Source organism: Salminus brasiliensis, chromosome 10, assembly GCF_030463535.1.
Source record: "Salminus brasiliensis chromosome 10, fSalBra1.hap2, whole genome shotgun sequence".
In the NCBI taxonomy this organism is placed as follows: domain Eukaryota; kingdom Metazoa; phylum Chordata; class Actinopteri; order Characiformes; family Bryconidae; genus Salminus; species Salminus brasiliensis.
In genome coordinates, this window is record NC_132887.1 from 31,613,400 (window position 1) to 31,636,582 (window position 23,183).

The 23,183-nt window shown below is 40.1% G+C and overlaps 1 protein-coding gene across 1 annotated transcript in view; it reads left to right on the plus strand.

Moving 5' to 3' along the window:
* Nucleotides 1-23,183, plus strand: part of scfd1 (sec1 family domain containing 1) — a 292,319-nt gene that overhangs the window by 204,597 nt on the left and 64,539 nt on the right. The window lies entirely within an intron of this gene.

Below are 23,183 nucleotides of genomic sequence, written 5' to 3' on the forward strand. Positions count from 1 at the left end.
ATCGGGTTGTGTGTGTGGCGGCAGGGGAAAGAGGGGAACGGGGGAGATTGACAAGGGGTTGGAGGGCCCAGGGAACAAATGAGGGTGTCTGATAATGGGCATTCTGCACACCATGTGACATTTCCTACCCAGCTGTCCGTGGGCCCTGTCTGCCGCTGAGAAGAATCGGCCCCTTTGTTCGGGCCCGCTGCTGAATGGAGGCCCTGAGCAGTTTCCCAGAGAGGAAACTGAGAGGCTAATAGAGTGAGTGCGATGTGTTGCCAGGTTCTTTCATTATGTCCATATTTTCCGAAGGGCTGTGTTAACGAGGCGGCGCCTCAGGTTGAGGGTAACAAGCTGTCTATCACTCCACACACATACACACATAGTGAGGAGGAGAGGCAAGCAGAGAGAGAGAGAGAAAGATAGAGAAAGAGAGTGAGTGAGAGAGAGCGAGGTATAGTGCTAATAAGAGTCAAAAAAGGCACAGGCTTCTCCACCTAAACTATTCAGCAATGAAGTGAGTATAATGCCATGCCTTTATGGGCTGTTAGTAGCTCGTGACTTAATGGAAGTAGAAGCCAGAAGATGAACAGTGGCATCCACTAAAGTTTTGCCATTACTCTATTATTACTCCCATAAGGAATGTAGTCTAAATATACTATAATAAAAACATTTATTTTAATTAATCTCTGTCATGTCTCACATACATTGTTTGATTCTTACTGCAGACAACAAAATATAGTATATCATCGCTGTCACACAAAAACCTTCTACAAATCTCCAAAATGTCAACTTTACAGGAGGAAAGGAAAAACCTTAACTTGCAACGGAAGTCAGTGTAAAAAGATTTTATCCCAAGACATTTTGGAGCATTTCTATTGGTCCATTCATTATATAAAAAAACAACTGCCAGATTCAAATTATGTCAAATATTGAACAAAAATTGAGATACATGTTTTTTGCTGGACATTGACAATATTCATTAAAAGTTGTAGTCAGTTGTTGTCAGTTGTTGTTTTTCTTTTATAGTCTAACAAGGTGCTAAGAGTGGACTTTACATACATAAGATAATTAAATGATGATCTATTTTTCTGCTATTAGGGAATTTTATTATCATTTATACATAATAACTAAATTAAATAAAATAAGTGTTATACAGGGTTCAGATACACAATAAACTTCTTGTATATTCATAAATCAACATTTAGCTACTGATTTGCTCAAAACACATTTACTATGTTCCTCTTCTATAATTACATGCTTTATGATTGCTGAGGAAGCACTGTTGAGGTGTCTGTGTCTGCGGTATGTGGACAAGGACTGACACTGATCCCTGGTGGCACTGTCAAAATGTACACTTCCCCACGTTAATTACTGGATCCAGGATTTCACCATATTTTATATAATTTTGAATGTAAATACTGTTTTCATAATGTTATTGTAAAGCCACCTTTAAAAGTGTAAAAGGCCGGAAATAAGCTACAGCAGATATACTGGGTCAGTTTAGTTAACTCTACAGGTTTACACTGCAGTGTTCTGTGTGTGCTGTGTGAACTAGCTAGTGACTTTGGCTTTGTGTAACTTACCATTCATGTGAAATGTAAGGATGACTTCATCATCCCCCGGCTGGTTTAACAGTGGAGATTCAGCTCTCTGGCCAATTACCAAGTGCCAAGGTTGGGTACTGTAAGAGACTGAGGGAGCCAGTAAAGAGAACTGCATGTTTTTCTGATTTTCCCCCATTTTCTCCCCAATTTGGACTGCCAATTACCCAACCCGTACGTAACCCGTAACCCCCCCCCCAATCGCACACGATGCCCCTTTAGTCCTCTGGATCACCCAGATCCCCCACAGTACACAATTTTAATTTCCGTTATTTACTCTTAATTTGGTGCAAGTTACTGCAAATGCAAAGCAGTATAGTGATAAAGTTTACAGTGCACTCAAGTACAGTAATAAGTAGCTATTCAGCGTAAGTGACACCATTTAAGTTGCAATAAGACATAGTGTTTAGGCTCATACAGTTCACTGATTGGTTTAATTGAGCATACATGAGCAAGATGTCAGCCTCCAATCTGTTGAAATCAATGGGATGCATCAAAAAAATCTAAGGCTTTTTTCATTTGTTTAAAAGTGCAACTTACCGTTTGTGCCATTTAGTCCCCTCGGAATAGCTGGTAAAGGCTGTAGTGTATAAAGCAGTAAAATGTAAACACATTGGGCATATTTTTATGACTGGGCTGATAAATGAAAACAAAAGCAATAGGTCACCATTGGCTTCTGAACTAAAAAGTATCTCTAATGTTATAAAACGACATAATTAATGGAATAATCAGAACAAATTCAGTATCAAGCAAGAATATGTTTATTTGATTCCAAAAAAAAAACATGTGCATTAGGAGTGTTTCAATTTGTGTTTCAATTAGGCTTTATTTGAACATTCAAAGCTAAAGCCCAACCCAAAAAAGACAAGAGGAAAACCCCTTTGGTTTGAAAGAAGCTCCTGTATGTCATTTGTACTCTCCACCGTCAGGCGGAAATCAGCTTGAGCTAGGCTTGGCATGTTGCTAGCTTGCTAACTGCTTACAGTGGGGGGAAAAGTATTTAGTCAGCCACCAATTGTGCAAGTTCTCACACTTAAAAAAATGAGAGAGGCCTGTAATTGACATCATAGGTAGACCTCAACTATGAGAGACAAAATGAGAAAAAGAATTCTGAAAATCACATTGTCTGATTTTTAAAGAATTTATTTGCAAATAATGGTGGAAAAAAAGTATTTGGTCACCTACAAACAAGCAAGATTTCTGGCTGTCACAGACCTGTAACTTCTTCTTTAAGAGGCTTCTCTGTCCTCCACTCATTACCTGTATTAATGGCACCTGTTTGAACTCATTAACAGTATAAAAGACACCTGCCCACAACCTCGAACAGTCACACTCCAAACTTCACTATGGTGAAGACCAAAGAGCTGTCGAAGGACACCAGAAACACATTGTAGACCTGCACCAGGCTGGGAAGACTGAATCTACAATAGGCAAGCAGCTTGGTGTGAAGAAATCAACTGTGGGAGCAATAATCAGAAAATGGGAGACCTACAAGACCACTGCTAATCTCCCTCAATCAGGGGCTCCACGCAAGATCTCAGCCCGTGGGGTCAAAATGATCACAAGAACAGTAAACAAAAATCCCTGAACCACACGGGGGAACCTAGTGAATGACCTGCAGAAAGCTGGGACCAACGTTACAAAGGCTACCATCAATAACACACTATGCCGCCAGGGACTCAGATCTTGCAGTGCCAGACGTGTTCCCCTGCTTAAGCCAGTACATATCCAGGCGCATCTGAAGTTTGCTAGAGAGCATCTGGATGTTCCGGAAGAGTATTGGGAGAATGTCTTATGGTCAGATGAAACCAAAGTAGAACTGTTTGGTACAAACACATCTCATTGTGTTTGGAAGAGAGTGAATGCTGAGTTGCATCCAAAGAACACCATACCAACTGTGAAGCATGGGGGTGGCAACATCATGCTTCTGCAAAGGGACTAGGACGACTGGTCCATGTAAATAAAAGAATGAATGGGGCCATGTATTGTGAGATTTTGAGTGCAAACCTCCTTCCATCAGCAAAGGCATTGATGATGAAACATGGCTGGGTCTTTCAGCATGACAATGATCCCAAGCACACTGCCAGGGCAACAAAGGAGTGGCTTCGTAAGAAGCATTTTAAGGTCCTGAAGTGGCCTAGCCAGTCTCCAGATCTCAACCCCATAGTAAAACTGCTCTAGAGGAGATCTGCATGGAGGAATGGGCCAACCTTGTGAAGACTTACAGAAAACGTTTGACCTCTGTCATTGCCAACAAAGGATATATAACAAAGTATTGAGATGAACTTTTGTTATTGACCAAATACTTATTTTCACCATTATTTGCAAATAAATTCTTTAAAAATCAGTCAATGTGATTTTCTAATTTTTTTTCTCATTTTGTCTCTCATAGTTGAGGTCTACCTATGATGTCAATTACAGGCCTCTCTCAATTTTTTAAGTGGGAGAACTTGCACAATTGGTGACTGACTAAATACTTTTTTCCCCACTGTACAGCTGAAGTTCACACTTGTGAAATTTGGTTCCGCATTGCGTTCATCAGTCTTTGCACGTCCACTACCGCATACAGCATGAACCACACCATAATGTCCGTGCCGTAATGGTTTGGGACGGGTTCTGTACACATACTGTTGCTCTCCTACTAAATAAAGCATGGGCATTTTTTCCAGGTGGTGTATTTTTAAACAATTCCTCTTTCTAGGCAGAAGGTACGTCTGTTCAGGAAAGGCACAGTTCTCTGCCATCATGCAGCATCCGCTGAGCATGGAAAGAAGTTCAGAACAAGTTTATGACTGTGATTCACCAGTGTAGTATTAGAAAAAGTTGAGAAGATGATGTTTTTTTCCGCACTCATGAATTATTGAGATGATGGAAAGCCTTCCAAACCAAGTACAGCAGGTGCCGAAGTTGCCCAAATCTGTGCATTCCTTTAGAAACTATGTTTCCAGCTATCTAGCAATGTTTCCAGTCAAAGGTTAATTGTAGTAATATGTAATAAATGCCCTTAACTTTTACCTAAGTTAGTGGATAAATTGTGGATTGATACTGGAAATGTAACAAAAACCTTGATTGGAAACATTTCGTTTGGGATGTATTTTTTTAAACTTCATACCCTCCCCTGCCTTTTACAACGAATACAAACAACATAGCAGAGAGAAACAGTGGGACTGTGGAAAAGAGTGTTCAGGCACCTTTCAGCACTTAAAGAGGACTACATGGGCAAAGCTCAGACAGCTTTATATGGCGGATGATCTTGTGGCTCTGAAGGCTCTGTTGAAAAACCAAAGAAATATACACTGCAAAACATATGAAATTAATGATGGAGACAAGTTAGATGAAAATGGAGAGAATGTTTTTAACAATAAACCGTAAAAAAAAAAAATCTTTTGTTGTTTTTTGTTTTTTTACAAAGGAAACTTATACAAAGAAACTTATAACAAGATGTCTGATTCAGAAGTGAATTGTCCTGAGCAATATTTTATGTAAATGAACATACAATGGTTCGTCAGTGTCTAGCCACTGTATTTGGTTCAAAAATGGTTAACAGATCTTGTTCTTTTCTATGAGTCCCGCCTCCCGAACCCACCTCGCTAACATTGCTTTGATGTTTCTTGCTAACGTATGAGAGGCTGTAGTTGTAAGATGCGCCAAAGCTCTTTCAACTGCCAGTAGGCTGATTGAGAGACACCATCCAACAGCTGTGTGCACAAAAATCACATCTCATACTGATTCAGTGCAGTAAATTTTAATATTAAATGAGGAACGATTCTGTAGGATTATTATACGGAAGTGGTGGCAACCAGTGTGTTTGGTGATTAGCCTAATCTGGTAATATGCTCAGTCAGGATGGTAGCCAGGGGAAAAAAGCAGGACCTGAGGAACTACTTTAGATCACCTCAGAGAAAAAAATTCTCAGTAGTTAATGTGTAGAGTCAGCAATGCTGGTAATTATGCTTGTTGTGTGTAAGTTGATTAAGTTCCTTAATCAACATATTTTAACATATTCAATAAAGACTAAACATCTAAACGTCAATCCCTGAATAGAGTTGCTTTTACGAATGTTTACTTGTTAAGATGTTCTATCATACAGAAAATTCAGAGAGCTCACTCTGATACTGGTTTTTACATAATAACAAGTATGTAATTAGTCTCAGAAACATACTGGCAGAAAAAAACCCTTTATGAGTGTGTTGGCTACCATATATATAAATAAAGGCTCTAGATGAGATGGAATTGTGGTCAGAAGTCTACCATAAAGGCACAGAGAGCCTCAACTTCCAGGGGCCCCCTGTGGACATCTTTGTTACCACCAATGTCAAAATCAAACCCATGCCTTTTGTCTGAGGTACATTTATCCAGTACGTTACACATATGAGGACTTTGTCTTGGTGAGTGACACAGACAGTTAACAAAAAAGGTTACTTACCTTCATCTGCCAGCTAAGATCTTCACTCAGCACTGCACAGTTTATTCAGATTTTAGAATTGATAGCCATGTCAAGTTCTTCCAGAATGAGGTCTGCCAGTCCAAACTGAATTCTATTATAAAGCTGCTCCAAAACGAGTCATCTCAACATCAGTACTACAGAATTCATTCTGGAGCACTGAAATTCTGTAGTAATGCACTAGTATCTCTTAAGGTGGAAAAAACACTGACTGGAAAAAATGCTGATTGTTGGAAAATATAAAATGTTCTCCTTTGGTTCACTTTTATTCGTTTGGCTTATTTTTATTTATTTTTGTACTGAATTGAATCCAATTCTAAAAAAGGTGTGTGTTGGACTTATACACAGGCTATATTTAAACATTCAAAGCTAAGGCCCAACCCAACCCAACGAAAAGCCAGAGAAAAACACCTTAGGTTTGAAAGAAGCTTCTGTATGTCATTTGCACTCTCCATCGTCAGACAGCAATCAGCTTGATGTTCCTAACTTGCTAACTGCTGACAGCTTAAGGTTTCCAGGTGTTTTTTTTTTCTGAACAGTTTGCCATCATTCTTGTCTTTAGACACTCTAATTATAATCTTACTAACCAAAGAAATAGAGAACGGTCAGTCACTCCTGATGCCGATGTCATTTAAAAATGATAAGTTGTTAACCTTTCTTCCATTAAAAAAGAATATGTGATTACCTTGAGAAATGTAGCACTGAACATCACAGGAATATTGTAAATAAAATTGTGATTTAACTTGTAGCTCTATCTCTTTGATTATTTGCACTCCATGCTTTACCCATATCTGAATGCGTGAGCTAACACCAGACAACATTCTCACGGATAAAGATGCATTAAAAAAGCTACATGAAAAACTCCTGCTATGCACTACACTCCAATGTCCAAGCATAACAATCTAGGCTAGTCTACAGTCAGGCTAGTCTACTAGGCATGTCTACGAGTCAATCAGAGGATTGAACAGTATAATCTGGTTGTGTTTTTATTTCATTTTATTTATTTATGTAATTTATTTTAAGGAGTTGGGCTGGCAATTCAGCAGCCAATGATAAGATCAAAGTCGAGTTTTGGGAGTGGGATTTAGAGACCTTTTAGAGATGTGCAGTGGGGCCAGTGGGGCCAGTGGTGGCTCAGCGGTTAGAGCGCCAGGATATCGATGACAGGGTTGTGGGTTCGATTCCCGGGCTCGGCAAGCTGCCACTGTTGAGCAAGGCCCTTTACCCTCTCTGCTCCCCGGGCGCTGGAGATGGCTGCCCACCGCTGTGTGTGTGTGTGAGTGTGTGTGTGTGTGTGTGTGTACTCACTGCCCCTAACACACGTGTGTTGTGTGTGTTAAATGCGGAGGACACATTTCACTGTACAGTGACAAATACATGCACCTTTACCTTATGTGGTGAGAATATCTAATTGCACTGATCATGTGGAAGAGTACTTTTTAACATGCGTTGTGCTGCTGTCTCCTTTTAAAGTTTTCATTCAGTCAGTCAGTAGAGCAGTTCAGAGTGGAGTATTCAGAGAGAGCTCAGTTAAAACTTGGTGATGGAAACATCTTCAAAGGATTTATTAGAATTATATACTGTTGTCTTTCTTATCAGCATAATAACTGTGTTTATATTTTAAACCCTTTAAATGCACACTGTGTAGCCATGTAGACTTTTAGTTGAAGGTTGTGAACTTTTAAGGCAGGCTAATGGTGGTTGTGTAGATTGTGATTACAAAGCTACATTGAGAATAGCACTTGAAATTGTCTGAGAATAGTTACTCTGAGCTCTGAGTTTTTTCAAACACCAGAGGCAAAAAACAGTGTTAGCAAGTTAACTGGCTAAGCTGCTATACAGGTAATACAGCCGTACTGTACTACACTGTAAAACAGGTATCCACAAAACCCACACCATAAATGATCTTACCTGTTCAGCAAGAAGAAATCCACTCAGCATCACTGTTAAATCCTTTCGGGTCACAGAGCTCTTGCCTCCTTACGAAAGCCAGGCCAGTGTTCATCCGGGTTTTAGCGAGGACTCTACCATCCTCTCTTCAGCTCTAATTCTGCATTTCTTTGGTTTGACAGGGAGCGAAAGAGCAGATGAAGACTGAGTTTGACTCCATGTTCGCAATAGCTCTCACAGTAGCTGTTCTGTTTGTGTCAGAGCCATATCCTCTTTCCGAGGCAATATAACGTAAATACATTAAGACATCTCAGATGGGCAAAAAACTCCTACCAAAGCCTACCAAATCTACCAGATATTTTGTCCCCTCAGGAATACAACTGCTTTCAATTTAAACTAATAAAAAAAATAGATATGCTTTAATGAAGCACTGAGGCCCGTTGTCCAACTCTGAATTTGCGATGGTTAGCATGTATCCACTCCTTGTCATTTGCTCTGCAACTAAACCTAAATAAGTGGCACGCTCTTTCATATATTTTGATACGTGTAGTCATGTTTAGATACTGCTATCATTACGAGTACACCCTTTGATGTGGATGAACCCTCCAGGCACTGCAGGATCAGTAGGCTTGTCTGTTTAGCTTAAGCCTGCTAGCATTTTGCGCCATCATCCTTGTTTGTAGCAGAATGCAAGTCAAGGGTTAAATGTGAGCCAAGTGCTGAGCTTTGGGGGAACCCTTGGTAAATGAGACCTAGGAGTTCTTAATAGGTTTTCTCTGTCAAGGTTGCCAAATATAAAAATATATGAAAAAAAATCTGCATGATTAGAATTGACTCATTTGTTGTTCTTTCTTCTGGTAAATCATTCATACTTAAACACCCAAGCTCCAATTCGTTATCAGCAATGGCCATTTATTTTATTCCAAAATCCGTTAGGGGAGGCAAAAGATTACTTCAGAGGGAGACACATGTGTTAGTATATAAATGTGCATTTTCAGTTTGGATTTATGTGCCATTTTTTATGTCATGATAAAGGCCCTTATGAAATTACCATACAGTTGACCATGACATTTTGAACCATACTGGTTCAGCAGTATGACCAGTTTGATCAAAGTAGTCAACCAGGATGATTGTCCCAAACCACACACAACCACAAACTATGCAGTGTTTCACAACTAGCCACCATTACAATGGTATTCGTTAGTGTAGGTGCCTCAGTAAAGTGAAGACGTGTGCGAGTTGGGATGCAGCCACAATAACGTTCAGTTTTACAGCTTTATCATTAACCTCCTTCCGTGAACAAATCAGCATGTGATGGAAATGTGATGGAATAATGATTTGACTGATAAGACCATGGGATTTTAGTAAGCCAGGTTTGGGTATCCAGCGGTTTGATTTTTTTAAGTTCATTTTCCAGCTTATGCAAACCTCTACATGCAGCCTTCTATTATATGTGCTTCATTGCCTTACCTTTTTCTCTTTTGGTTCGATTGCAAATATGTCAGTGACATGAACACAAAGCAAACCATAACAAACAATTAACGAACAGTGTATTTGGTATGGAATAAACTAGTGGTGTCAATCTAATAAAAAAGTTTCATCACATTAATCACAACAATATTCTGTGATTATTTATGATTAATCATAAGTTAAAATGCTAGCTAGCACATCCTTGAAATTTTAGGCGGGATAACAATAATAATAAATGTGGGTAAAACAGGTATGCCTAATAAACTGGCTAGGGGTAAGAGAAGGTAATTAGTCATGAGATTTAATCCATATTTCAGCATAAATAAAGTGTAACCTCCCCTCTGAGCTCAACAGTAGCAACACTGTGTTTGCATCGCTAAATAAAAGCGCTAATACGTCACTAGGCCCTAAACAGAGAGTCACCTATGGGAAGAGGTTGGGCCAAACTTGGTAAGATGATTAAATTGTGTTTTAAAAAAAAAGTTAATGGCTTACAGCGCAGATTACTCATGAGGCATTTACAATAGTAATAGAAACACACCAGCTGGTCTGGAGATGTTTTTTTTAACAGGGTTCTAATGAAATTTGTTATTAAAAGATAAATGTACAGCTATAATGAACCCAGACAATTTGTTTTTGCTGAAAAGCTGCACCTTTATTCCCCCCCCAAAAAAATCCCTGCTAATTTTGTTGTCACTCTAACTTAGATTAAGGTCCATAAATCATCCATAAATCATGCATACTTACTCTCTCTCTCCCTATTTCTCTCTCTCCTATGCTCTCTCTCTCTCTCTCTCTCTCTCTCTCTCTCTCTCTCTGTGCTAGTCTGGCACAATGGCTCTGACTTAATAGGGAACCGAGTTCATCCTGTGGAAATGCAAATCAAAATAAAGGAAAACAACTTTGCTGCAGAGTTGCCATTGTTTGAAAGCACTGAGGAGTTCTTTGTGTTTTGTGGCGTCAGTGAGTGCATGAACAAGCACTCAGCTCTCAAATGTGTGTCAGGCCAGCGGGTGGGGGGTGGTGGTGTGTGGGGGGGTATGACTTGTATTTCCTAAGAGCTGAACTGTACACACTAAAACCCACAGCTCGTCAAACATGAATTTAAATGCTGACACATGATACAAATGATTGGAGCATCAGAAAGAAACTAGATCCCCCTATCTTACACCCTGTGAAAGGCTCGTTGCGATGCTCATTGCTATCTTTCACCTCCCAACAGTCTATTTTCACACCTTCCGCCCGTGTTGTTTCAAAAGCAATAGAGCTTGTGAATATATCTACGCCGATGGACGTAGTGGTCTCCAAATAAGGTGTGTTCAGGTTAATTTATGGCGTGTTGCTATCTTGGCAACGGAAAACACAGGTGCACCACTGACTGAAAACAACCTAGGCAGACGATCATTGCTATCTTGGCAGTGAATTGTCAACACAGGCGCGTGCCCAACGTGTGTACACCCCCGCTTTACACCATTGAAATAGCAATCCCCTGGCTCTTAAAGGGAATGGCAAGTGATGCGCTGATTGGTTTATGGCACGTAATTAATAAAGGGACTTAGTTCATGCCATTTGTGCTTTTTGAGCCGCACCAGGTGTACTTTTCCTGTCGTTACAGCAGCAAAGACACACTGACATGCCCTAAATCAAGCGTTGCTGTGCGAAATTGGCAGCTTGCCAAAAGATCACTAAAATAGGGTATATGTATTGTTTTTTGACTGTTTTGGACCCTAGTTTTAACTCTTAGAAGAACGACTCTATTCCATCCCTGATTACTGTTCACAACAGGTAATTGTTTGCGGTACACTGAGTAGAGAAAAAACGCATCTTTAAAAAGGCCAGGCCTATCGAAATGAAGGTCACACATCTCTCTTGTTCTCTAATTTAGAATTTAATTTAATTTAATACCTGCAATCTCCTGCCCCTCTCACTGGAATAACAAGGAGCTTTTTGCAACCTGTATCCGTTGTGTGCTCTCTGAGGGAAGGGTGACTAGCCGTTTTTTAAGGGAGGGGGGCTTGATGAAGGCAGAAGGAACAGCAGGGTGGGGTCGTCCTGCCAGGCTCTCTTTCCTCTGACCTTTCAGATCTCGCATCCTTGTCACAACACATCTCCTTCTGGCGATGACCTATTAAACTCCACTGGCCCCAGTCACTTAGCTGAACTCGTACAGAGTGGCGGCCAGCGAAGGCCTCCTCTACGCTCTCCAGACATCGGCTTCCAAAGTAGGACACTATGGTCACCTCAGTGCTTTTCTCAACATGCCAGCCCGTGGATATATGGGATAAATAAATAAACAAGAAGTGGAAGGAGGGGGGGGTCGTGTAGAAACCCTAAAAAAATAGCATATCCTGAGCTACAGCTGGCTGACATCACAGCGGTCATAAAATGAGCAACAACTGAATGCAATGGATTTCCAGTTCGCTAATCTGCTTTGATGCGTTGTGCGTGGGCAGACTTACACTAGTTTGTTGATACCTTGTGTATACCTTTGAAACATGTCATCAGAGCTTAATAGTGTATAAATTAAGGGGTAATGTGTACATCAGCTTACACAGTTTTCAGACATAAATTGGCCTATCATGGAAAAAATAAGACATCAAAACAAAATCCTGCATTAAAAAAAGGAATTTATTATTACTGTGCGCACACACACAGACACACATATTCCAGTAAACCAGCATATCAATCCCATATCTAGGCCTAGGCCTTCTATATAAACTTGAAATAATGGTAATACTGTAGATTTATTATGTAGAATTATTCCACTTGTCCACTGTTGTTAACTTTACTTAAAAATGCTGTCCATTGGTTTATGTAACTGTGGAAAGCAGCTTCTAAGATGCTTGAGCAATATGTATTTAATGAATGCACATATCAGTGATTCGAGTAACTGTAATTAGCAGTACTGATCCATTCTCATCACTCTTAAATTAAAGTAGACAAAGTAACACAAGTTATATATATTTACATATGTAACATATTTAAGTTGCTACACTTTATATAAGTGTTACAGATAACCCAGTAACCCAGGTAGAATTCTGGAGACATTTTTTCAGTAGCCAGATTAAACTGCAACTGGAGGACCACTGTTATGTACTATTATAGTAACAATATTGTAATCATACAGAAAAAAATACCCCCCCCTCACATTTGCCGTCAAACTAGGCCTGAAATGCACTAGCTAAACTATACTGATATCTGTGAAGTGAACTGCTGAAGAAAAAGCTAACCAATTAGTTTCTAATAAGAATGTTGTAGTTAATAATACTAATACAGTAACTACTTAGTAGCTCTGCTGTATATGCTAACTCACTCCGATGCTGTGTTTTTAATATGACACTAGATGGCAAATCTGTATTTCCTGCTATTCAGTGGAGCACTGACAACAAATCCGAAAAAGGGGTTCCGTCAGGAATTCACCTTTCCCAACGTTTCGTGGACTGCAGTGCTGGAAAGAATCCGATGGGTTTTTTTTTCTAAATTACACACTTAAACACACTAACATAGTCCAATCATTGGCCCTATCTTAAGGAGATTGCTGATTCGATCTCTGATGATGCCACAGCCATCCATGCCACAACACCTTTAGGATTAAGCATTGCTTAACGCACGCAGCCTCGTCACAGGGATTCCAATAATGCCTTGGCAATGCATGACGTTGCTAACATGTACACTAACATGTAATTGCAGCATTACATCAGACAAAAAAACAAAATAGGACATAGATAAAGAGACAAAGACAAAAAGATAATCACTATTTGTGTTGGACACGGACGGAATCGGACGTTCGCCTTCGAAATACACACTAGTGAACACACTTATACACAAGGTGGACAGTGAGTGGTGGGCAGCCTCCACTGCAGCGCACAGGAAGCAGAGAGGGTGTTATGGGCCTTGCTCAGGGGCCCAACAGTGGCAGCTTGGCGAGCCTAGTTATCAACCCTGTCATAACCCAGTGCTCTAACCAGTGAACCACTACTGGTCAGGTAAAACATGTAAAAATCTTTTTAAAAAGATCCGTTTTACATGGTTGCAAGGTTGAACAGACTACTGTCTCACACTGTACAGCTATAGCATATACAGTCACAGAAGGCTGGTATTCAAGTTGTCATTTTCATTTCTTTGGAAATTTCTGATAGGATGCTAGGATGACGCTAGTTATTTTTAGCACCTCTGATAGCACCAAGGAAATGAGCCACACGTGACTTTCGAAGAAATTCAATTCTCTGGATGGTTGAGATAGTGTATGTAGTTACACTGTAATCCATTCTCTCTCTCTCTCTCTCTCTCTCTGACACATACTCTCTCGCTTTCCCTTTCCAGTGTTAGCCTAGCCTCCGCCAGCTTCCTCCTCTCTCTTTCATTCTCTCTCTCTCTCTCTCTCTCTCTCTCTCTCTCTCTCTCTCTCCCTCTCTCTCTTATTCTCCCCCCCCCCCCCCTTTTTTTCTTTCCTGTCAGAGTTTGCGTGCCGTTTTATAATGTTTTCATCGATGTCAAGACCTTGGTATAAAACATGACTAGCACTGCACTAATTCCCCCCGCGCTCCCCTGTGTCTTCCTGCGGCTTCCTCCTTGAAGCAGCTGACATAGCTGCAGGACTATTTACCCTACGCCTTATTTCCCCTTTATCTTGGATGTCCCGGGATGTCAAAGGCTGTGAATTTAATATTGATTTCATAAAGTACTTTTACTGTAACATGTCAGTTCACGTTAGGCTCAGAGCGGCGCAGCGAGCTGCCTTTGCACGCGATGTGGCTTCGCCGAGCGGCCAACTGGAGCGAGCTCTCTTTATTTATTAAAGTGACAGTGTGCCGCGAAAGCGCTCGCGACAGCACACAGCTCCCAGCGATACGGCTGTATTGTATACACAACGCCAGCCCTGTGTGTATACATTATGGGCTGAATTGTGGAGGGAGGAGAGGGGGGTACCGTTTTGCTTGTATGTAAACAGAAAGATGAGTTTATAGATTGTATTAAGCCCCAGTGGTCAGAATGAAATGGGGGGGGTGGGTTGGGGGGGCAGAGAGAAAGAGCAGGAGATGACATGCACTGACCCCCTCCAACACCCCCCCCACCGCCCCTTTACACACATACACACAAAACACCCCCCCCCCTCCTCCCCCGTCACCCCCACTGCTAGGGGTCGGACATGAGGAGGACGCATCTCCACACCCCCTGACGCTCACCATGTCAGCTCGGTGATGTCTGCTTGTTACCACACCGACCATATCAACACATTCCCATGATCCAACACAAACAGCATATCCCCGGGGTGTACGCGCACGACAACATGCCAGGCGTGCTCACTCACAACCACTTCTTCGACCTAATAGCTTTCCACAAAAGCAAAAAAAAAACTGAGCCACAAAAAAGGGAACAATTTCCTGCCTACTTCTACTTGTACTACTATTCCAAACCCAGCCTGAACATTTCCATGTCTCTTTAATCCCCCTCACATGTTACGTGTCAGGTGGCACTCTCATAATCAAGAGGGGGGGGATAAAGGAGGGCGACTAACACGTTGCAAAAGTGACTAGTTTTTCCTAATTGCTGTGTGTTTTCCTAAAAAGGAGGGAGGTGGCAGCTAATTGCCGACCAGGCCAAGCGGGCTTTCTCGCTGAACGCGTTAGCCCACCCATCATGTGAACTTTCCTTTAACAAGTTCAACGAGTTGCTCGGTAGGCTACTGTAAAGGCGCTATAACCACTGAGGCAAAGCCAGAGCAGTTATCGGTGCTCTGTGGACATTTCACTGTCTAGCAAAATGTCTTCGTTTGTGATTAGCGCTCATTTAATGCATTTCCTATTCATTTCCTTTCTTGTTTATTATTTGACTTATTTTTTAAACCCCATATATGATCCAGGGTAACTGGTAGTTTTTGGTGCCATAGCATCTGTAGCACATTCTCTTACAATTGTGGGAGAATGGTTGCACCGAGAACTGAGAACATGGCCGAGTACTACATGTAAAGGATTCACTAAATTTAGGAATGCCGAGATTTCAGTTGTATACAGGAAGAAAAATCAGATCAAGCGGTTGGTTTCGGAGTCTGTGCACCAGCTTACCAAAGTGCATCGGCCTCTGTGCATAACCCCGTAACGCTCATTCTTCTAAATAATGCAGTAGGTCTGGCAACCCAGTTTATAACCCAGCTGTCCCATGAACTCATGCTACTCCCAAGAAAAGCAAACCAGAGCGCCATAATAATCATATGATAAACACAGTCACTCTACATTCTTTATAACCTGCTTTGTCAGTTGGTTTTCTATGATGCGCTCAATAGCCGAGACAAAGACTAGCATTGGCTGGTGTTGCTGAATATTATCAAGTGCTACATTTTTTTTATTATTGTTTTGCCTTTATTTAACCATTCATTTTGAACAATCATTGCAGTTTAGTTATCATTACGGTTAGTTAAAAATGCATACACATGCAAATATTTGTGGGTGAAATGGACGAGCTTGTTCAGATGAAGGGTGTCAATGTGCCAGTTTGGCAATATTTGGTTTTAAACCTAACATTAAGATCACAATAGTACATTTATCACAATAATTCTGCATAAAACAACTGCTTGTCTACATTATCTTCCAAGCCTTCTTAAGACATGAAGGTGAAGATTTAGATATAATAATGTGGTGAAGTCACAAAATATCGTCACTGTCCAATGTAAATTTTCTATCTCCTATAAAAATCTCCAAAATGTGACTTCACAGGAGAAGGTTGAAAATGCTCTGAATGGAAGTCAATGTAAACTAAGAGTTTCTTCTAAGTAATTTAGAGTATTTCTATTGGTTCCATTCATCTATCAAAAATGGAGATATATGTTTTTCATTGGGCAGCAGCGATTTGTCGAAGTGTAGCTTTTTTTATTTGAGTAGAAATACTCAAGACTCTTACTTTGCAGTATAGGACTATAGGACTTAACTGAGCAATCTATAACACGATTTTTGTCTCCTGAAATCAAGTAGTTCAGGGAGAATGGAATGAAATGGTGACAAAAAATGTGATACTTTATTTGACTAATAAATTTCATATGTGAGTAATATTCACAATAACCATTCCTCCAGCAGTCAGTGTAAATTCTAACAGGAAAAGTTTCCATTTGTAATATGCTGCAAACTAGCTAACTGCCTGGCTTTAAAAGTGGCATGCTGATACGGAATTCGGATGTTGTACATTGGTCACTGGTGCGCGTATATCATGTGTTTACAATGGATTCAAACATGGCTCAGCCAATCAGATTTTAGGGCCAAAACTATCCGTTTTAGAAGGCTATTCTGGTGTAGGTAACAAAAACTAAAAATAAAATATCAATAAAAAAAAACAATACAAAAACAAAAAATGCTAATGTTGACTTACACAATATTTGTCCTAACAGTGGGCACATATTCTACATTTTATGTTGTTGTTGACTCATTTCTAGGTTTGGGATTTTATGTACCAAAATACTTGCAAGTTTTCAGTGTCTCTTTATCCTTTAGAATGAAAAATGGTTACTTTACAGAAGAAGGCAAAAATGTTCTGAACTTTGAATGTAAGTCATTGTAAAATAAGAGTCATTTAGAGAATTTCTATTGGTTTATTAGCCCATAACTATTTACACAGTGTCCGGAGCTGCTACAGGGTTCAAACCATGGAGAAAATTAAAAACTGCCACAAAAAAAGAGATGCATGTTTTTCATTGGACAGCAGCAATATATGAAAATGACTCCAGTTTTGATTGGCTTTCCTGCATTTAACTTTATTTTGCATTTCAGACCGAAAACTTCAGCAGTGGGCGGAGCTAAATCCCTTCATTCATCATTTTGGCACCGTAGTGTCCAGTTACTGGGCCTGAACTGGGGGAAAAAATGGTGTGTTTTGAAATTTCACACATATTCTTTTATTCAAAAAGGGAGCTTCCATGAAATGGTCCATTTAATGATGCTCTAAACGGTCATTTGTTTATAGTCGTGCAAATAGATCATTTGAAGTTTAATGGGGTATCTCCAGAATGCTGTAAATAGCACACCATGCATTGGTTTAACAAGACAATTGAGCTATTGATCAAAGCTGTGGGATAACTGCAGATCTGGTAGATGGTGAGGAGTTTCACACTAGCCCAGATGTGGGGCATGCTCTTCTTGGCAGTGGTGCTGATGGAAATGCTGTTTGACAGACACCCTCATGTCAACAATGGAGCACAGAACGGAGGAGTGAAAAGAAAGATGTCCCCATGCCCTCAGCCTTTACTGTTTGTTCTCTGGAGCGTGGTGTATTATAAACACATGTCCAATTTAGTGAAGCAAAGGGAGGGCATGTAGATGGCTGGAGATGGAAAGGGGGGTGGTTTGAAGTGGACCGCTCTTCGCTTACCCATGCTCCATTACCCCATCGCCCAACTGTTCGGCAGGCCGCTCACCCCGGAATGCCCCCATGGCAGGGGGAGGCCAACACTGCCTAATAAGGGGCTGGAAGTCGGGTAGTGGTCGGTTAATCCAGGCAGGAATTCCGAGCGGAGTCATCAGAGGAGCTGGGCAGCTCTCAGTTGGTGAGTGCTCTGATCCGTATTCTTCCCATCATTAACACAGGTCCCAGGGAACCTGGCAGAACAAATTAATCCACCTGTGGGACCCCCTACCACAGGGAGGCCAGCCATCTTGACAGAGGTCATCATGGAAGGCAAATTAATGAGGGCCTCTCGGTGAAAACTGCTTTTGTGAAATGAGGTTTGGTGGAATAAAAAAAAAAAACATTGGCACGCGAGTTAAGTGCTTCCACTCGTCTGCAATGCACATTACAACTGAGCTATCTATAGAGAAGAGCAGTGAAAAAAGTAGTAAAAAAAATTCCTAAAAGTGATGGTGATGAGTTTGGAAATGTGTCAACCCAATGACCTTTCACCCCACACTGAGTCATTCTGTAAAATGTTACATAGTTTCTGCAATGTTTTAGAGTTAAAGTAGAGCTCATTTTAGGTTTTAGGTCAAAGGCATAGTTAAATCTTGGCTACACTGCATTCAAAGTGCCAACACGACCAAAGCCATATCCAGGATCCCAATTTCAGTCAGGTCCATTTAGCAGAAATGTGAGCAAATATGAGCAGGCCTATTTTTGTAATTACAAAATTTGTTAATTTCCAAATATTTTAACTAATCTTTTAAATAATTTCATCCTCTTTGTTCTGTCCGTAATGTTTGACTACATACATTTGACAGGTATACTGTAAGATTGTACTTTTATAATTGTGCACACAGTTTATCATCACAGTCAGACAAAAAAACTCCAAAATGGCAAATTAAAAGGAGAAGTATAGCTTTCAGTGGAAGTCATTTTGGAGCATCTGCCCATTCATCATGAAATTCTGAAGCAGTACAAAGAACTACCAGATTCACATCATGTGAAAAGTGGAAAACATGGAGAAACAACAGTAACAATACACTAAATCAACTGACCAGTTTACATTAAAGTTGGTGTGTTCAACTTGAAAGCCTCCTTGCTTTATCTCTCTGTGTGTTTGCCCTCTTTTTCTCTCTTGCGCCTTGAACCATACTGATTACTAAAGCAGGCATACATTAAAATGCAATGAAAGACTATAACCAAAAGAACTCGGTCTTCACTTCAGGCCATAAATGTCGCAACCCTGTCAAAATAATCAGAACAAACCTCCCACCTCTACAATAATGTCAGTGTCTCAATAGGAATTCTAATAGTTAACACTAAGCTAACGCTGATGCATATGAATTTAACATTAAACATTAAGCATTTAGCATTAAACATATAAATAAAGCTTGTAAACCACATGCTATATTTTTTATTTGAGGCTTGTAACAAATGATGACATATATCTTATCTTCTTTGTAGCCATTTTGCAATGACTTTCAGTAAGGAGCGCTGGCATAGAGCTGTTGCTGTGGTTCCCAACAACTGACTGAATATTGTTCAGATTACAGATCTGTTTCACAGACAGTGACATATCCATTTCCAAAAGGCCTAGGGTGACTTTATTCTGGCCAAATTGTAAATCAGAACGTGATCTGTTGGTTCCACTGACACTTCCTATTTATGCTGGTGGTTAATCTGACACGTAGGGGCTCCAGTCCAGCTCCTTTCATCCTAAACAATAGGAGAGCTCACTTGGCTGTATCTACAGAGATAGCACAGGAAAAATAACCCTGACCGGACAAGGTTATGTTGGTTGTTTCCAGATCTTAACCCCTTTGTTTTCAACCTATTAAACAAAATAGAGTCTGTTACTGCAGAGCATATAGAGTTTTACTGCAGTCTTGCAGTGTTTAACAGCAACAACCATAATTTTATTAAATATAAATTAACAGTACACTAGTAAAACTTTGATCCCTAACAGCCTAAGATGCTTATATACTGTAAATCCACTTCAGCATGCTAATTTAGCTAGCAATGCAACAAATAAAGAAAACAAATGATCATAACTGCCCATGATAAACACTCCAGAAGGTAGTGAATCTCAAGCAGAACTAAAGACTGTGGGTCAACTATAGCTTCTCTGGGGTCATTTCAGAACCAATTGCTGATTGCATGAATGCAAGATTTTCTGAATGGTTAGCTACCACATAGTTTATGGCGTTGTATACTTGTATTATTTGTGCAGAGAAGACGAAAGTGAGCTGGAGACTTAGGGGTCAGAAATTAAGTTCATCTGTGCAGGAGATCTCAGGCGGGTCAACCCCAAGCTAGCCAAGTTTCCCCAAGTGACTGCCTGAATTCTTCCCTAAGTTCTTCTCCAAGTATTGAGTCTCAGTGTACCGCTTTATGGTTGGTTTACAGCTTTAGGGAGGGGCAACAACATGTATTCTTTAAATAGATGGTTAATCTTCAGGACTTTTTTGATCTAGGCAGTTGCAACAGGCTATATCTAACTGACCCTAAAGCTTCTGACCCCTTAACCTCTAGGCTATTAGTATCTCCAGAAAGTCCACACATTTTAACCAATGAAATATTCAACAATAGCTATTAACGTGGGTATTACTAAATGAAAGATGGTGGGCTTATTATTCCACTACGCCACCTGTCCCTGGCTAGTTGCTACTCATAGATAGTCACATTAAGATTTCGGCTAACGTCTTCCTTTCCATTGCCTGGCCCACCTAATGGTCATTTCACACCTCTCATTATTCACTAAAGCAATTAACACAGTGCCTGGACAGACACTCTCCCACCAGCGAGTTCCTCACTGCTGAAAGCATCCGCACTGTAGCGTGCTATCCGATTGAAACCATTAAAGGAGCACAAAAACAATTGCCCTGTTTGCACTGAGTCCGCACCCGCTCCGCAGCTCATAGTCATTGCCGTCAAGTCGCATTAGCCCCGCGGGCCTGGCTGGTTTTTGCAGGTGAATTTAACCACATCACACACAATGAGGCCGGGCCCTTCCTAATCTTCATGAAAGGCGCTTTTAATAATGCAGCGGAATTCAATTGAACAAGGTGAACGAGATGCGCTCTAAACTACAGCACAATGAGGAGAGCGACCCGGAGGAAAGATCTAATCCCATTAGAGGAGCTCCGACTGACACAGAGCCTTTTTTCTCACACTTATGCAAGTAATGAGCGCTGGAAAAGCTTCTTCAGTTTAGAGTACAGGTGCGTGACTGAAGTCACATGACGTGGAGTCTGACCCGAAGGACCTGTCTGCTGGACAGGGAGGTGCTTACCAAAATATTTCTGCTCAGAAAATATTAATATAAGATTAGATTAGATATATTAACATAAATGCAGATCATTTTAATACAGGAAGTAGAGATTTTATTGTGTCAATGTGTTCATTTAACCCTTTCAAGTCCCTAAGCTTTAACCACATCTTTTCATCCAGTGTCTGGTTTAGTTATTCAGTGCTGCAGTGCTGGGGCCATTGAGGAGCATTTCTGGACCCAAACTGTGCTCTCCTAACTCTTATTATACTGAACTGAATTGATGATCTGATGTAATAGATACTTATTGCCCAGATAAATGGTTTTAAACAGTTGGCTCAGGGGCAGAAGACTTTTGTTTAGTACTGTACGAGTTGGCTTAGATTTGGCACCTAAAAATAAATAATGTGACAACAAATTCCATCACTTGATGTTACCCTATTAAAAGGGGGGTGGTATAATATGCCCTTTTCACTCCAGTATCAATATAATTAGAACTGCCGTGCAATTCTTAAAAACTTTACAATTATTTGCTGTAGTTTCAAACTTAATGATTGCGATGAGTGCCAGGCTGGGTTTGAATATCAACCCATCGTCACTGGCGTGATGGGCAAACCTCAAAAAAATAATTACAAATGTCTGCCATGCCAAAGATGGTGGGGGGTTGGCAAATCCAAGTGTTGCTAATACAGTAAGCACATGGCACTTGATTTTCAAAAGCCAGATTATCCTGAGAATTGCTTGTCGACTGGAGGCTAGTCAAGCGAACTTAACATAACCTCCATCGCCAAGCCCCCACCACCCCCAACTTACCCCCCCTTTCCCTCCCCCTATCCTCCTCCTCCTCCCTATATCCCTCAGCCAGGCTCACACAGAGGGACTGGTCTTAAGACTGGTCCCCATGTATAATGGATCACCAAGAAGAAGCCATATTCAAGGGGCATTTACAGAGCCAAGAGTCGTCTCTGCTCCAGATTGCACTGCATTTAGTTTGCCCTTGAAATGTGATGGCTCACTTGCGCTGCCACAGGAGTAAATGATTTTTCACAAAGAAGCATATAAACATGGTATTTAAAATGTAAGCATCAAAAACAGCATATAAACATTAATCTGGCATTTCTCCACTCGTGTTACTGTGGGGGGAAATGCATAATCACTGGGAATGAAACATGGAGAGATGGTGCCACAGAATCAAATGAATCTATTAAACTATTTGTGTTTATTAAAGGCCATTTAATAATTAATCAAAACAAATCAAAATGTTTTATTTATCTTTCTTTTTAAATGTATTGTCTTTACATTTACATGGCTTTACATTTAGTCTCAATTCATCAGAGTGTATCAGAGTAAATCACATATATTTATTTATTATTATTATTATAAACACCTTTAAAATATATTTAGTAATATTTAATAATATTATTATTGTTTATTTATTTTAGATTTATTTCTGAATAAAATACATTTATTTATTATTATGTAAAAAACACCTTTATTTGTTTTTAAAAACAATTTATATAACAACTTACAACTTATTTATTTTATATATAATATAATAAAATATTTGAATTATTACTGCAGCTCTTCCTATTTCAGAGACAAATGGCTTTCCTGCAACTAACCTTCATTGCAAAAAAAGATCACAAAATCCCTTTAAAGTTCCTGGAGGGCCAGTTACGAAAAAAATAAAAACCAAAAGAAAATACACCCTTGGGCACACTGCCAAAATATTTGCCTGTTAATCGCGTACGCATTCCTTCCTAAATGCACCAACTGCCCAGATAAGCTCTGATTGGGAAATCATATTACAGAGAGAGAAAAAAAGGGAAACATCTTTTGAATAAATTACTCCAAACGAGAGAAGATCTTTTACCGTTGCCAATGGTTACCACCAGCAGCAGGACAAACACATGCATGTTGGGTTATTCTCTCCATTAGTTTCTAGGCAACATGTTTCTGGACCTCGTATTTTAACCTGTCACACTGATATTCCCAAAAGACAACAAACAAATACACATTCCTGCTTCTTCTAATTCCTGATTCTGTTTGAGAGCTTATGTTTCAATACTGATGCTAAAACAATTTGGTGGATTTTAAAAAGGAGAGCTGTTTGTGATGATCACGTTTGACTTGGTTCATGAAAAAG